Source organism: Opisthocomus hoazin, chromosome 24 (assembly GCF_030867145.1).
Source record: "Opisthocomus hoazin isolate bOpiHoa1 chromosome 24, bOpiHoa1.hap1, whole genome shotgun sequence".
NCBI lineage: Eukaryota > Metazoa > Chordata > Aves > Opisthocomiformes > Opisthocomidae > Opisthocomus > Opisthocomus hoazin.
In genome coordinates, this window is record NC_134437.1 from 1,799,368 (window position 1) to 1,816,611 (window position 17,244).

The following is a 17,244-nucleotide window of genomic DNA, read 5'->3' on the forward strand; positions in this document are numbered from 1 at the left end:
TGCTGAGCCACTCTCCATCATCTTTGAGAGGTCCTGGAGGACAGGAGAGGTGCCCGAGGACTGGAGAAAGGCCAATGTCACTCCAATCTTCAAAAAGGGCAAGAAGGAGGACCCAGGGAACTACAGGCCAGTCAGCCTCACCTCCATCCCGGGTAAGGTGATGGAGCAGCTTATCCTGGAGGCCATCATGAAGCAAGTGGAAGAAAAGAAGGTTATCAGGAGTAGTCAGCATGGATTCACCAAGGGGAAATCATGCCTGACCAATCTGATAGCTTTCTACAATGACATGACTGGCTGGGTAGACGAAGGGAGAGCTGTGGATGTTATCTACCTTGACTTCAGCAAGGCTTTCGACACAATCTCCCATGATATCCTCCTAGGGAAGCTGAGGAAGTGTGGGCTGGATGAGTGGTCGGTGAAGTGGATAGAGAACTGGCTGAATGGCAGAACTCAGAGGGTTGTCATCAGTGGCGCTGAGTCTAGTTGGAGGCTGGTGACAAGTGGTGTCCCTCAGGGGTCAGTACTGGGCCCAGTCTTGTTTAACTTCTTCATCAACGACCTGGATGAAGAGTTAGAATGTACCCTCAGCAAGTTTGCTGACGACACCAAACTGGGAGGAGTGGTGGATACACCAGAAGGCTGTGCTGCCATTCAGCGTGACCTGGATAGGCTGGAAAGCTGGGCAGAGAGGAACCTGATGAGGTTCAACAAGGGCAAGTGCAGGGTCCTGCACCTGGGGAGGAACAACCTCATGCACCAGTACAGGCTTGGGGTGGACCTGCTGGAGAGCAGCTCTGCGGAGAGGGACCTGGGTGTCCTGGTGGACGACAGGTTAACCATGAGCCAGCAGTGTGCCCTGGCTGCTAAGAAAGCCAATGGGATCCTGGGGTGCATCAAGAAGAGTGTGGCCAGCAGGACGAGGGAGGTTCTCCTTCCCCTCTACACTGCCCTGGTGAGGCCTCATCTGGAGTACTGTGTCCAGTTCTGGGCTCCCCAGTTCAAGAAAGATGAAGAGCTACTGGAGAGAGTCCAGCGGAGGGCTACAAGGATGGTGAGGGGACTGGAGCATCTCCACTACGAGGAGAGGTTGAGGGAACTGGGCTTGTTCAGCCTGAAGAAGAGAAGGCTGCGAGGGGACCTTATAAATGCCTACAAATATCTGAAGGGTGGGTGTCAGGAGGATGGGGCCAAGCTCTTTTCAGTGGTGCCCAGTGACAGGACAAGGGGCAATGGGCACAAACTGAGGCACAGGAAGTTCCATCTGAACATGAGGAGGAACTTCTTCTCTCTGAGGGTGACGGAGCCCTGGAACAGGCTGCCCAGGGAGGTTGTGGAGTCTCCTTCTCTGGAGATATTCAAGACCCACCTGGACAAGGTCCTGTGCAGCCTGCTGTAGGTGACCGTGCTTCGGCGGGGGGGTTGGACTAGATGACCCACAGAGGTCCCTTCCAACCCCTACTATTCTGTGATTCTGTTATTCTGTGATTCTGTGAGTGCTGCCAGCCTGCCCATGAGGCACATTACTTGCCTCTGTTGCTGCAAAATGAGGGTTTGGGATTTTCCCAAAACATCCTGATATGTTAAAAGAAAACTATATCTGTGTGTGCATGTTCGCTATCAGCTCGCCTTTGTCTCTGGCTTCAGCTCTTTTTCTTGAACAAATTCAGCTTGCACAGCTTGGAGGCACTTTCTAAATGCCTGCTTGTGGTAAGGAATGGGACACTATGAGAGACTGATGGCTGTATGTGTTTTTGCTAAAGTTTTACATAGCAAGAACTTCATTATTCAAAAGCTATTTCATCACATTCAGAGTGGTGGCAGCTCAGAGAAGAGGCAACAACTAAAATGTGTTAAATCGTAGTAGATAGACACTGAGTAGACAGGAGAAATGGGTGAGCTACAGTGTGTAGTAGCCTCACCTCCTGACTTCTATGATGTTGACTTTGCAGTTTGAACACCTGGCTACATGCTCTATTGGAAGTATGTTCGCTGCTCTACCAACCCAATTCTACACTTTAAACACAGCCACTTCCATACATATTCCCCCAAATGCAATCGGGCCATTCACAGGGAAAGTTGTAAAGAGACTGCATTGCCCTGATAGTCCTAATCCACAAAAAGGAAAAATAATTATTAAGTGGTCTAAAAATGGCAGGTGTGATGCATGAACATCAAAGATGACAAAGCCGTTTCTCTTCACCTCAACTAGCTGCTCTGCAATGTAGCAGATACTGGCTGGGGGTGGTAAAGCAGGGTGACAGTAGCTGAGCCACGGAGCTTGGGTGAATAAGCAAGTTTATGTTCAATTAGGCAGCTCTCTGGGGATCACGGATTCCTAGGTGCTGAAAATGCTCATGGTTTCTTTCCACGAATCCTAAAGAAGCACTTCTTTTTCCTATGAATACAAAAAACAGAAGTGAGAAAAATGCTGACCTCAAAAATATAAAGTATGAAAGATGCCCTGGGATGGATAACAGGAGCAGAAGCAAAGTAGGGACATACTTCCAGCTTGGCTTCAGAGAATGACACACGCTGTGCATGAAACAGTCTTCGTAAGTGCCCCCACCCTGAGAAGGAAAACTCTCCAGGAGAGAAATCAGAAATTACAACTTCGACTAACTAAATTACCCTTGATTGTAAGCAAGGGTGTCTCTTCAGCCCTGAAAAGCTAGAGGCTGAAAAACTAGACTCCTTAGTTCTGTTCCCTGCTCTAGCAGGGCAGTACAGTTTCAGACTGACACAACTGCAAGTGTTTCCATCTTGATTATGCTGCACAGCCTCAGTGCAGCCCTAAGGGAGTCCCTGGAAGGTCTCATTCAGCCCTACCCATCTGCAAAGCAGAGATAAATGGGTGGTGTCTTGAGCCTTCATTAATATTTGCAGGAGTACTCTGAAGTGCATGGAGCACTGTACTGCAGAGCGGTTAACGCTACAGCAAAGCCATTTGTGGCCCCAGATGCCAGCAGCAAATCTTTTGGCACACAGCCCGTTGCACTGGTTATAGCTGCCTGTCATGCTGTTGTGGGCCTGTCATCCTGCTGTAAAGCCTGTCAGCAGCAGAACACTGGTGCTGGGTTTCAGTCTCTGCCTTAAACATCCACTTTGCACCTATATTATGCAACCAGAGTTCATTCTACAGAAAGGTGCTTAATCAGTTCTGATGCTGCTGGCTTTTATTGCTCGTGGACACTCAGCTGGAGAACGGGATTTCAATCTGCAAAAGCGAGTGCTGTAGACTCAGCACCAAAGAGTCCTTGGTGATGAGAATAAGCCCAACAGCAAAGAAAACAGATAAATTCACTGAGCCAGCTGCTAGGGCTGCAGTCATTTGCACCTGGCTGCTATGCCCCTAAGCAGTATCTCTCACATAGAATTGAAGGCAGCCAGATGGGTAAAGGGCCAAAGCACTGATGAGTCAGGAGACATTGGCATGCAGTAGACATACAACAATAAAATCCAGGTTCCCAGATGTGTGATGAAAAACAGAGGGAGGGAATAATGACTATTAGCAGAACTGCAAATTCTAGTGGTAGCTTAGACAAAGACTCCAGGCTTCTAGTGGACCATATGAAAATAGGTGCAGGCACAGCACAAATCTGCATGAAATCTCAGCGAGAGCAGAATACGGCTATATCTCATGCTGGGGTACTGCATCATCTGGAGGGGAATAGTTTGCACTGGCTCTTTTAAAACTGAAGGGCAGTGATTCATCTGTTTTTATTTTTCCAACAAGCAAACATAAGCTGAAGATTTAAGTGAAATGAGTTATGGTGGGTATTTATGGACTGCATGTGTGTACTATGCAGGCTTTCTCTTGGGCCTATGAACAGGAGTGACTCACTTGAACTGCTTTGGTGAATATAGTAGAACTGTGAAGGGAGAAAGCTAAACTCACAGGTGAATAATCAGTCAGCAGCCAGAGTAGCAAGATTAATCAGTAAACTATGTGTTTACTTTAATGCCCTAGTAGAAAGGGAATGCAAACGGAGGTTCAGAGCAAGAGTAACTTGTCTATTTTTTTTAAGCCAGAATGAGGTTTCAGAAGATTTACTTGTTTCCTTTGTAGGAAATATCTCAAAAAGATACATGGCAAGTTTCTTCTACTCATCAGAACAAATCAATACTTGCAGAAACTACCAGTAACTGTTCTAGTTAAAACCTCCACCTTCCTAAAAACAGGCAAATATGACAGGAGAGCTCAGCAGATATAATACTGCATTAGGGCTGTTAATTCTATTTATGTATTTGGCTTAGCTACCCTGTGTTGTTGTTGATGGGCTGTCTGATGTCTGTATATCTCAGGTTTCAATGCTATCAGTAAAACTTTTGGTTGTATTTGACTCAGAGAAAACAGTCTGAGCTCAGGAGCACTAGTCCTGTGTTACTGGGGTCATTCTGCCAGTTACTGATGAATACGCAGCTCTAAAGATATTCTTGAGTGTTTTTAAAGGCAGTGCAAAAGGAACAGAGCTGAAGTTAAACAAAGCAATCATTTCCAAACTTGAGCTTTCACAACAGAGGCTAATTGTAATCTCATCCTTTGAAACCTGCAATTACAAGCAGTGCCCACTAACCCTTTGCCCTCCTGCTTTGTGGAAAATGAGCTATGAGGCATGAGAAAGAAATTTAGCAAAGGAGGAAGGAGACCTGCATGGTTAAACAAGGAGCTTCTAGCGGAGATCAGGCAGAAGAGAAAGGTGCATGGCATGTGGAAAGAGGGACAGGCCACTTGGGAAGAGTACAGAAACGTAGTGAGAGCATGCAGGGATGCGACGAGGAAGGCCAAGGCTCACCTGGAATTGAAGCTGGCAAGGGATGTCAAGAACAACAAGAAGGGCTTCTTCAACTACATCAGCAGCAAAAGGAAGGCTAGGGACAATGTGGGGCCGCTGCTGAATGAGGCGGGTGTCCTGGTGACGGAGGATGCGGAGAAGGCAGAACTAATGAATGCCTTCTTTGCTTCAGTCTTCAGTGCTAAGACTGGCCCTCAGGAATCCCAGGCCCCGGAGGTAAGAGAGGAAGCCTACAGAGGGGACGACTTTCCCTTGGTCGAGGAGGACTGTGTGAGGGATCGCTTAAGCGATCTGGATGTCCACAAATCCATGGGCCCCGATGGAATGCACCCACGAGTGCTGAGGGAGCTGGCGGATGTCATTGCTGAGCCACTCTCCATCATCTTTGAGAGGTCCTGGAGGACAGGAGAGGTGCCCGAGGACTGGAGAAAGGCCAATGTCACTCCAATCTTCAAAAAGGGCAAAAAGGAGGACCCAGGGAACTACAGGCCGGTCAGCCTCACCTCCATCCCGGGAAAGGTGATGGAGCAGCTTATCCTGGAGGCCATCATCAAGCAAGTGGAAGAAAAGAAGGTTATCAGGAGTAGTCAGCATGGATTCACCAAGGGGAAATCATGCCTGACCAATCTGATAGCTTTCTACGATGACATGACTGGCTGGGTAGACGAAGGGAGAGCTGTGGATGTTATCTACCTTGACTTCAGCAAGGCTTTCGACACAGTCTCCCATGATATCCTCCTGGGGAAGCTGAGGAAGTGTGGGCTGGATGAGTGGTCAGTGAAGTGGATAGAGAACTGGCTGAATGGCAGAACTCAGAGGGTTGTCATCAGCGGAGCTGAGTCTAGTTGGAGGCTGGTGACAAGTGGTGTCCCTCAGGGGTCAGTACTGGGCCCAGTCTTGTTTAACTTCTTCATCAACGACCTGGATGAAGAGTTAGAATGTACCCTCAGCAAGTTTGCTGACGACACCAAACTGGGAGGTGTGGTAGACACACCGGAAGGCTGTGCTGCCATTCAGCGTGACCTGGATAGGCTGGAGAGCTGGGCAGAGAGGAACCTGATGAGGTTCAACAAGGGCAAGTGCAGGGTCCTGCACCTGGGGAGGAACAACCTCATGCACCAGTACAGGCTTGGGGTGGACCTGCTGGAGAGCAGCTCTGCGGAGAGGGACCTGGGTGTCCTGGTGGACGACAGGTTAACTATGAGCCAGCAGTGTGCCCTGGCTGCCAAGAAGGCCAATGGGATCCTGGGGTGCATCAAGAAGAGTGTGGCCAGCAGGACAAGGGAGGTTCTCCTTCCCCTCTACACTGCCCTGGTGAGGCCTCATCTGGAGTACTGTGTCCAGTTCTGGGCTCCCCAGTTCAAGAAAGATGAAGAGCTACTGGAGAGAGTCCAGCGGAGGGCTACAAGGATGGTGAGGGGACTGGAGCATCTCCCCTACGAGGAGAGGTTGAGGGAACTGGGCTTGTTCAGCCTGAAGAAGAGAAGGCTGCGAGGGGACCTTATAAATGCCTACAAATATCTGAAGGGTGGGTGTCAGGAGGATGGGGCCAAGCTCTTTTCAGTGGTGCCCAGTGACAGGACAAGGGGCAATGGGCACAAACTGAGGCACAGGAAGTTCCGTCTGAACATGAGGAGGAACTTCTTCCCTCTGAGGGTGACGGAGCACTGGAACAGGCTGCCCAGGGAGGTTGTGGAGTCTCCTTCTCTGGAGATATTCAAGACCCGCCTGGACAAGGTCCTGTGCAGCCTGCTGTAGGTGACCCTGCTTCGGCGGGGGGGTTGGACTAGATGACCCACAGAGGTCCCTTCCAACCCCTACTATTCTGTGATTCTGTGATTCTGTGATTAGCCTGGGATTCTCTTTTGTTTCTTGATACTCAGCAGAACTTCCCTGAACTTGTCAGGAGCATTGTGTTTTTTAATTCCCGAAAATGTTTAAAGACCCTTTATAGGACTAGGTAAAACTTCCCTGGCTAAAGCAGGTTCTCCAGCAAAAGGAAACATGGAGCAGTAGATTGTACTAACCTTTTCCCAAAGCCATTTCTCAAAACCTATTGCTGTCCTGGTATCCATGCTTTGTTTCAAAAAAGGCACAGATACAGGGTTGGCTCAGGGAAACTGCCAAGGCTGAATCACAGCATGGAAAGAGTCCTCCTCATCTGGGCTTAAGACAGTGCAAACACCAACAGGAAAGGGAAAAGATGGTTTAACCACAGCCTGTAAGTACCTGAGTGGAGGAAGATTTCAGATATGAGAAAGCTTTTTAGTTCAATAGACACAGGCACAAGAATTTTCAAGTGTAAGAGTAATTAAGCAGTGGTAACTATTCTCAAGGGATGTGGTACATTCTCCATCTCCTGAAGTCTTCACATCAGGGCTTGATGTCTTTCCAAAATATATCAAGACTGCTACAGTAAGCAGCTACTTGTCTAAATATAGAGACTAACGAGTGAAATTAAATGGCCTGTATTATACTGGAGTTCAGACGGTGTGACTGTAGGAGTCCTTATGAGCTTTTAAAACTCCTGAACCTCCAAATCTTTGCCAGCATCTCCTTAAGGAAATCTTAATGTCTAGGACTGGACTGATCAAGCTTTTGGATGGCACATGATAGCCTGTCAATGGCATACTTAGCAAGCCCTCAGAAGTTCTTATCACGTCCTGGAGGGAAGAGCAGCACAGGATGAGACTTCGCACAACAGTACTTCAGACTCTGTACATTCACCTCTCAGCACCAGTACATTTCCTTCCAGACTTCAGTTGTTATATTGGCAGGACATGAGTTCACACCTTGAGAAGTCTCAGCTTGTGTTTTTATTACATAGGACAGTCCTGTTCAGAAGATAACTGTCTGTATCTAAGCTGATATACTAAGACAAAATAGTTGTCTCCTCAGTGTAGACAAAGAAAAAGCCTTCATGAAGCAGAGTGATATTTGGGGAGAGCACCTGTGGCACGTGTTCACTCCTAATGCAAGAAATCAGGGTACAGTACCCTGGTGCTCCCTGAAATTATACCTTCTGTGTGGTGGTTTTCCAGCAGTAAAACAGAAACGGGACAGCAGAACACAAACTGCTCACATTATTACTTTTGTATTTGCACTCATTATTCACCAACTGCTTTGGGAAGGGGTGGGAAAAGAACTGTAGCTCCTCTGCTTGTATAACCCTCAAGATTTTTGCCTTGCCTAAATACCGAAGATAGAGCTCATATGGGCTCCTGATCTAAAACTCCAGAGAGCTGCTGTTTACTTTTGACTAGCGCGCGAATGCAGCATTCACATGTGGAGACCACCTTAATGCTTTATGCTCTGGGGACGAGGACAGGCCACTCTGCTGGGCAAGACCAAGAAATCTCACCTTTCAGCACTGACTTTAGCATAATAATTAGCCGCAGCTCTCGAACTCAGGGTCTGCACAAATCCCAGTCAATCAGTTTGCTCAAAGAAAGGCTTTGTTTCATTCTGCTTGTGATTAGCAGCCTTTCGCTGGGCAACAGTGTTAGCTCGTGTAACAGCAACTACCTGAAAACATGAAGACAAAGCCTCCTAATAGCTGTGTGGTAGCTGACAGCGCCACTGGAAGCTCAGCACTCTTCAGAAGAGAGTTACTGCAACACTGGGATTTCTTAGGGGTTGCCAACAAAGATGTATGTAAGGGGAATGGAAATCTTATGGCATGTGCTGGGCCTCAGCTAGTCTTAAAACTTCTGTTTCTAAATAAATAGTGCTGCTAACCAGTAAGAAATATGGGCACAGGCTGGACACAAGCTGCCTATATAAACAATGTCTGTGACAGTAGTAAGTGGGCAGTGATGGAAGCAGAGAGGAATGAGCCCTCCTCATAACACTGTGTTAGATCACAGGGAACTGCAGACAGGCTCGGTGGTTTTGCCATAGGTGATACAAGGGAGGAGCGGAATGGAGAGAAGCAACTAGCTGGTGATAATGGGAAGACTGTAACAAGCAATGCCCTGAGACAAGCGGCACACACATGTGGGAGGGCTGTATGAAATAACATCTGGCCCACAGCCTGTGCACATCTGAACTGAAGCACAGTATAATTTTAAAAATTATATTTCCTGATAAGCAAAAGAAAGCACCCAAAACATTATGCAAAAAAAAGTCCCAGAGCCTAGCTGACAACAGTTTCCTGAAAAAATGTTGCTCAACTCTGTTACTTCTAGTTTAGCAGGGCATGGTGATGCTGGTGGATCAGCATCCTCAAGGAGCAAAGTGTCTTTACAGGTCAAAGGAGCTCTCTGGATCCCAGAGTGATAAGGAACACCCCATCTGTGTCTATCCTGCTCCCCTAAAACATTTAGTGAAACACACAAGATATTCAAGGTGGATTCATTCCACTTCATGCAAAGCTACAGTAATTTCCAGGTTCAGGAGAGAAAATACTGGCCAGGGTAGTGGGGTTCTCCTCTGAATTTTCTAAAAGATCTCTATCCATTTTGCTTTTACCTGAAACAACAATCAGAGGTGTTCATAAACTCACACAATCCTTAAACAGAGATGTGCATGTCTTTCTTAAAATAACAGAGATCAGGAACAGGGTAATCCAGTGCTGTTACTGCAAAAGAGCAGCCTCTGGCAGAAATAATATCAAACAACTCCAATAGGTTCATCAGTCTTGTGATTATTTCTGCAGTAGATGTGCCACATAAAGCATTACAGCTTTCAGCTCTTATGTGGTCGGCATGCAGCCCACAGCTGACAGAAATTGTGTGGCAGTAGAGTATCTTTAAACAGACCTCTGCCTAAATCTTCACACGTGCTTAAAGCAATATTCCAAATTGGCTCTGTTTCCCAGTATTCGTGGCCTGCCATAAATCTGATAGTTACCTTGGCCCACGCCACAGAACCATGCTTACACAGAGACATGAAACCCTGAGGAATCACAGAGCATCCTGGAAATAAGGGGGAAATTATCTTTGCAAGTATCAGATTTCTTGGAATTTGGCAGTTAGATAAAGCCTGGAAAGTTGGCTGTTGACAGACAGCAGCCACTCTGAAAGTACTGTTTGTGTGTTAAGGAGGTGTGTGCCCATACGTACATCTCGTGAGTGTGTGCATGCACATGTGCACCCTGCAAAAGTATGGTTTCTTTCTGTAGGCTCAGAAACCCCTTACGTAAAGCAAATCTTCCAAGTTTTCCAGGCTGGTGGTAACAAAAAAGTTTAGTAACACTGAGGATTTTCCACGAGCAACTAACAATAATAAAATTCATTCCAGGGAGTGTATTAAAAGTCCCAACTGTCTATGTAGCAGCAAAAGTGGAAGCAAATGCAGTAGGCCTGCTAAGCCAGCTCTGTTAACACTGTTTAAAGCAACAGATTTATTTATGTGTCCAAAAATGGAAAGTCCTCCTATCTGTCTAAAGGGCAAAACTTCACTCTAAGAAAAGGAGAAATGTCATCTTCTTCCAAGTGTCATCCAGAGAGATAATAATACAGATAATAATCCAATTCTGTTTTAAATTAGCCATCATACCTAATGCTCCTGGGTAGATTTTTTTTCTGAAGCTAGCATTTGACTTGACATTTGGATTTGGCTGTAACTGTCTGTTGCTACAGGTACAAGCACTGTGTCATTGACTCATTGCAATTTACCATGTATTGGATCTAGTGACACCAGTAACTCACATTCAGTCCACAGTGACTGATATGAGGAAAGCAGTATGGAGCTGGCAAGCACCAGGTTGGCCGTAGATTATACTCTTGCCAGGAACGAACTACATTATTGAGAACTGAGCAGAACTGCAGTTCAGACTCCCTGCCTGGCAAAGAGCTATCAGCTGCTTCACGTTTACTCAGGCCATAACAAACTTTTACGTTGGTTTCTGCACATAAATTATGCCTCAACAGTCTCAGTCTTGTAGTGCAATTTTGCTGCTGTCTCTGTAGTGGACTTCCTCTGACTGAGAGCTGACTGTGTAATTTCAGGGGAAAAATTTTTGAACCAGAATGACAGAAAGGCTGTAAGGATTGTTCAGTCAGTTTCTGATTTCTGTAATCAGTTAATTGGACTGATAAAATCTGCAGATACCAGATCTGCTAGAACAAGACTGAGTGCATGCGGCAGAGGAGGAATCGTGGACCAGGACCCAGCTTAGAGAAAGGGAGTTGCAAATTGCAACCCAAACCTATTCTGCTTTGGTGTTTGAAAGCCTGTGTCTGATGTAAGATAACTGCGTTTTGCAAACCCCAGAGCAAAGAGGGAAGGAAAAATTCTCTCTCTCTCTTACTTCAAGTAGTAATGTTACATTAGCAATTACATTAGCCTAACTTGGTTAGAACCTTATCTTCCCTATAACGACTACAGTAACAGACTGTATTGTGGAAATATTTGATTAAGGAGTGATGTCAGTCCAGTTCCTAGGAACAACGTGGATTTGGGGTGCAGACAAGAGATTTGAAACCAACTGTGCTTGGCTGTAAGAATTAGATTTGCCAAAGCATGATTTCATCTGTTTCTCTTTGTTACTTTTCAGTAAATTGCACTGTACTCCCACCCTCCTTCCTTTGCCCCCCTTCCTGCGTGGATGATAGTTGTAAAGTTGAGCATTTAGCATCCAATAGCTTCCGCTGCTGCAGTTTCTGATGAAAACTAGGCTAGATGATAGGATGCTTCAGCATCCTCCAGTAGCAGATGGAGGTTCAAGCATGGATGAAAGAGAGCTTTAACCTTGTGCACAATGATAAATGATTCAGTAGTGAAGCAGGAGGTCAGCCAAGGGGTGCAGGGTAGGAAAATCAAGGTGCTATCCTATCAGTCCTTACATTCTTGTTGCACATACCAAAGTTAGCAGGCTGAGGCAGTAGAGTAATAAAAACTAAACATCTTTAAAAACTATGAGTTTGAGGATTAATACTAAAGTTTTCATGCGAACCTATTCTCTTGTTTATCGGTTTTATGGTCCAGTTTCCTCTTTACACAAACAGACAGCAGGAAAAGAAAGAAGAGCCGGAATCCATCCTGCAGAAATACTTTAACAAATGGTGGACTATGCCCCAAAGATACTTTTAGAATTCTTGTAATTCTATTCAAAGTAAAAGAAAGGCCTTTGAGTAAACCTGTCAGGCAGAGCATGGTTGTATGGGGACCCCAGCTGTATGGGGATCCCAGGGAGAAGTATTAATGTTCTCATGCAGATGTTCTTTATGCATGAGTTGGTTGGTGTTTGTCCTTGAGTGACAGCTCACTGTCATCTCTGAAGGCTTCATCTCAACCTCAGCTGCAAAGCAGATGACTAATACAAACTGCAGAAATCATATTAAGGATGCCACCTGGCTCTTATTTTTGAAGGATTCATAAAATCATTAGACTGGGACTTGGCCATTCTGTAGACACCTTGAGCAAATCCTTCCAACTTTCTCAATTTCCAGCTCTTTTCTTTCTAGATTAAACTTGCAAGTCCCTCACATCACTAAAGGTATGCAGACACAGAAAATGTACATTAGTGAAAGAGTGCTTTGGTCTTTCCAGAATGATGTGCCCTGGATGTTCATTTTTATAGCCATGGTGTGCCAGTGAACTTACAGTTTAGGCATTACAGTGTTGCCTTGTTAAAATATAAATGTCTGCATGTTTTGCACTAGGTAGCTAGAGTAACTGAAAGGAATTGACAAAAGCAATCAACATTCCAAAGCAGTTGTTCAGCTTCCCCACAGCTGCTCTTCTTTTCCTTCAAAAAAAAACCAGTCCATACACACAACCCTCCTCCGTAGTCTTGCTATTATGCTAGACCAATAGCTACAGTCTTTAGGAAATATTCTTCCTGAAAAATCAGCCTAACAATCCAGTATTGTCAATAGGTGATAAATATGGAACTCTTCCTATATTTGCTCTCCAGCAATGAACTAACAAACCATAGGTCCAAACAATAAATTTCTTAGGGATTGCTGTTTAAAGAAAACATAACACAATGGGAAAATGATCCATTGGAAGAAATATAAATTGCAGAAGATGCTGTAATAGAATCTCTGTGCGCAGCTAGCCCTAAAATACATGTAATTAAAGGAAATGGGAAGCTAAAATTTGTTTTGTTTTTCAAGTTGTTGAAAAAGGTGTTGAAAATAAAACAAAATAAAGAGTTGCTTAACCTGACTCAGCCTCAACAGAAAATTCAGTTTTCTGAGCTCAGCCATATCCTCTCGTCCTTGTTCGTCTTTGAACATGTCTATGAATTTCTGTGTTTGGCCACTCACACACTCTCCCTTCAATTACTGCAACTAAAGCAAAATCTGGTGCACAATGGTTCTCCAGAACATGTCCAAGGGCACCAGCCTCTGTTCACTGGCAGACAAGAGCCTGGGATTCTTAATAGCCCAGAAACATTCATAAGAAAGATCCAAAAGGCAGGAGCTCATCAAATCTTCCCGAAGCAGGAGGCGAGCGGAACTGGCACAAGCAGGGGTAAACACATTAACCCAGCATGCATGCACCAAGAAAACAAAGGGACATATCCATCTTTGAGCAGCTATTAAGAAAAAATAATAGAACTTTACTGACAGAAATCACACTGAAGAAACCAAAAAAAGGCCTGATTTGCCTCTTAAATACTTCAAAGAAGTAAAATGAATGCTGCCATCCATCCATACTTTCCTGGCAGTATAAGGAAACTGTTTGTCACCTGGTACAAAAAAACCCCAACAAATATTTGCCCTACATTTGTTGGATTAAATTGCAGTACAATCCAAAGGCCAGCTCATTTTCAGCTTCTGTTAAAGATAACAGATAGCATTTCTCTGACAATTTTGTGACATCCCACACTGGCATTAAATATCCCCCTTTGTGTGTTGATGACACATTAAGAAGAAGTCAGACCTATCGACTATTTTCCTACTGAAACTATGAATTTTTGTGTATAATTCATTTACTCATGTAATGGAAACTTAATGGCATATGAAAAGCATGAAATACAATTTGTGGTAAATGTCTTAAGTCTTAAAGTTATATTTGTACCCACTCTAAGCCCACTTTGGCTCTCAAACAACTGCAGAAGGAACAGTTATCAATTCCAAAGTTATGGAAGATCTGCTTTTAATCTCTGGGTGCTAGGATAGGGTTTCTGTGTAAAATCCCCTGTGTTCCTATTATTTACCCACAGGTTCCCTCTGTCTCCAGACCTCACTTGCTGGGTAACAGCTCCCTGGCCCCATAGAGACGTGAGAGAAATGCCTAGCTGTGTCATTTGGATGCCTTTGATGTTTCCAATAGCACAAACAGGTACTTAGGAAGTAGTGAGAAGCAGGAAACAACGCAACAGAGAGTGTCTGTCTTCTGAGACAAAAGCTGTTTCCAGGCTGCCGGGCTTTCTGCTTTCCTTGCAATTCCTATAAACTTCCTGACTGGTTTGAGATAGGGTGGATATTTACTGGCATAATCTCTTGTATGAAAATACTGCATTGCTCTTGTTTTGTACACTGCACAAAAAACAGGTTGAGGCATTGGACTTGAATAAAGACTGTCAAGTTTCTGTCCGAGATCAGATATGAGCCTGGATAAACTTTTGGGAAAAGTAGCCATCAGTTTATAACACCACAGGGCTTAGTGAGTCCATACTCTCCACCTGTAGCTGGAGCAAAAAGCTGGGATTGTGGGTGTAACCAATCAGACCTCTCAAACCAATAAAATTCTGAGTCAGGTGAGAGAGGTCTACTGCTCTCTGACAGGTTGGCTGGCAAAGCCAGTCTAGTCTTTTTGGACTAGCTGCTGCTGAAAACATCTTTGCATTTTTTCTAAAGCTACAGTAAACTAGTGAAGTGCATTCAAATCGTATGTGTGTGTTTCTTTCTTCCTGATCTGCCTAGATATTTTAATGTAGCAAGTTGCTGCCTTCTCAAATATCCCTTTCCTCCTTCCAATTTTGTTCAGATTGTAAAGCTTGAAGCTTAGGATATCCAGTACCTAGAGGATTTCCATGGAAGTACATGGGCACTACGAATACCTGGTGCATTTACAGATGAAAGGCAGTACCTTATTCACTCTTCCAAGGTCACTGACTGTAGGGTTCGTAAGAAGAGACTCTTCTGATGTACACTTACCAGCCAAAAGTTTGAATCTGGTTTGAGGTTTAACCAAGGTATCTCATTTAGGATACAGCAAGCACATACAAATAATTTAGGAGCAAATGTTCTAGTTTCGAACCTCATTTTAAGAACATCCATGAAATAATGATACCTATTAACTTACACTGCTCCTGTAAATTCTGTGAGGCCCATAATACAAGCTAGCTTTGGAACTATTATGATCAGTTAATACAGTTTCATGCAGTGGCCAATATTAATAAATCAATATCCACACACACCTGATAGTGCTACAAGAAAGACACCAGTAGGGCTGGAAAACTACAAACACTGGAGTATTACTTTGCTTTGAAAGTTTAGGGCAGAAATTCTCTGTATGTTCATGGAATTTTCTAAGTTTGCATTACAAAACAATGGAGTCCAGTATTTCTGACGAAGTTTCCATTTGTTGGAAGTGTGTTTGACCCTGACATTTCTCAGGTGCAGTCTCCAAGAGTGGGAAGGTTTCTCATGTGCAGTACTCACATCCCAGAAGCCAGACCCTTTGCCTCTGGGATTTTTTTGCCATGACCTGTGCACAGGAGTGCAGAAGGTGAAAACTGATTCTCACAGTCTCTCAGACAGGAAGGTCCTGAATTATTGTGTCATGGACTGTATCCAGCAATGCTGCAGTTAAGGTGCTGAGAACACAAGCACTGGCTAATTCTGTTGCCCAAAAATGCCTTCCTGAGAATTGTCCAGCCTTTCTTTCTAATTGTCTCAGCACAGATGATTGGGCTAAGATTTTTCTCTCTGTTTGTTGCTTCCCAACTACATTTGCAGAAGTCAGCAAGACATTGCTCGGGCTTCTGGTATACAGCCTAAGCTGATATTTTTCATTGCTTCCCACTTGCTGCTCTTCATATTGAGAAGTGTTATAAGGATTTCTGTACTAACAGCAGCCAAAGGAAGAGGAAAAGCAGCCTGGCAACCAAACCATTTTTCTGGCTATAGCATTACAGACTAACTTCCCCTGGAGCAGTCACTGAGTTGTAACTTTCCTCAGCCAGTTGACTCTTCAGAGAAGACAGAGATGTACTTCCTGCTGTCACATTTAGTTTTGTTTCCCTCTTCCTACTCTGTACTAAACTTCACCCTGTGCTCCAGCCCTTACTCAGTTTGTGTGTGCTGCTGAACAAACTTATATCCTTTTGGTCAATTGCTTTGAAGTTGTTTGCAACTGTCGTCCACTTGCAGCTTAAAAAAGAAAAAAAAAAAAACAACCCACCCCCAAAAAACAGAGTGACGACTTGGCTTCTACCCGACTTGAGAGTGCAAGCAACTTCCTTGTCAATATTATTTTCTATTAGACAGGACCAATCATCTGTTTTAAAACAGGCAGAAGACAAGCTGGTTTAACAAAGGAAACTTCTCCAAGAAGAACTTTTTTCTCTCCTGTAGCCTCTGGACCAAAATCAAGACCCCCTACCAGCATCAACGTATTTGTTTCCTTTTTCTTCTCTCCTTAGCTCACTCTTACTTCCCTCATGACTTTCTGGTCATAGTTTTGTCTTGATATGTTGGCTAGAATGCGGGAGTTGTTACTTGGTATTACAGTGGTGGTTTAAAGCCTTGCCTTGGAGTGGGTCACTAGTGTAATAACTGGTGTCCAAACACATCAATCTAGGCTAGTGCAAAGCATCTTAACAATTTAAGCAGAAAGCTATACGGGAGGGTAGGAGACAAGAAAATTTGCTTGCTCTACTTTGGAACTGATGGTCAGAAAGATTTCAACAAGTTTGCATAGAATATCTGACTGAGAGGTGGGGGATTGTATACTAGGCTCCTGAGCACCAGAGGAGTACCTTCTATCGCAAAAGCATTCCCTTGCCTCGCCTGGAATGCTTATGGATTTTCAGACAGCTGAATATTATTCCAAGAAGTTTCCTTGTAGTGTCATACTCCACAGTGACTTTACTGCCTAGTCTAGAGAAACAGGCAAACCCAGATAGATGGGGCTGCCATGCTGCATCAAAAAAAAATAGTTCCTCTTGTCTCAATTTCCTGGAAAGCAAACTCATATATAAAATTTTCATGTGTAAATTCCAGAAGGAAAATCTTGTTTTTCAGATACTTGGGAAGGCTGGAAATATATCTTGTCCATTGTTGCGATTTTTTTTCCTTTTGCTTTGAAATCAAGCAAAAAAACCTCAAATGGAGAAGAAAACCCAGAAAAGGTGAAATTCAGTGGTAGTATAATTTGTGATGGTTTCCTGATCTGATACAAAAGTGGGCTGTCAAAATTATGCCCTTTCTGTTTGCAGGCAACATATGTTTTTACTTCTTTAAGTATCACTTCAAGACCACAAACTGTGCACTGTCTTGAACCACTAAAAAATCTGCAAATATGACTGCCTTGGGAGAAAGCTGCTACT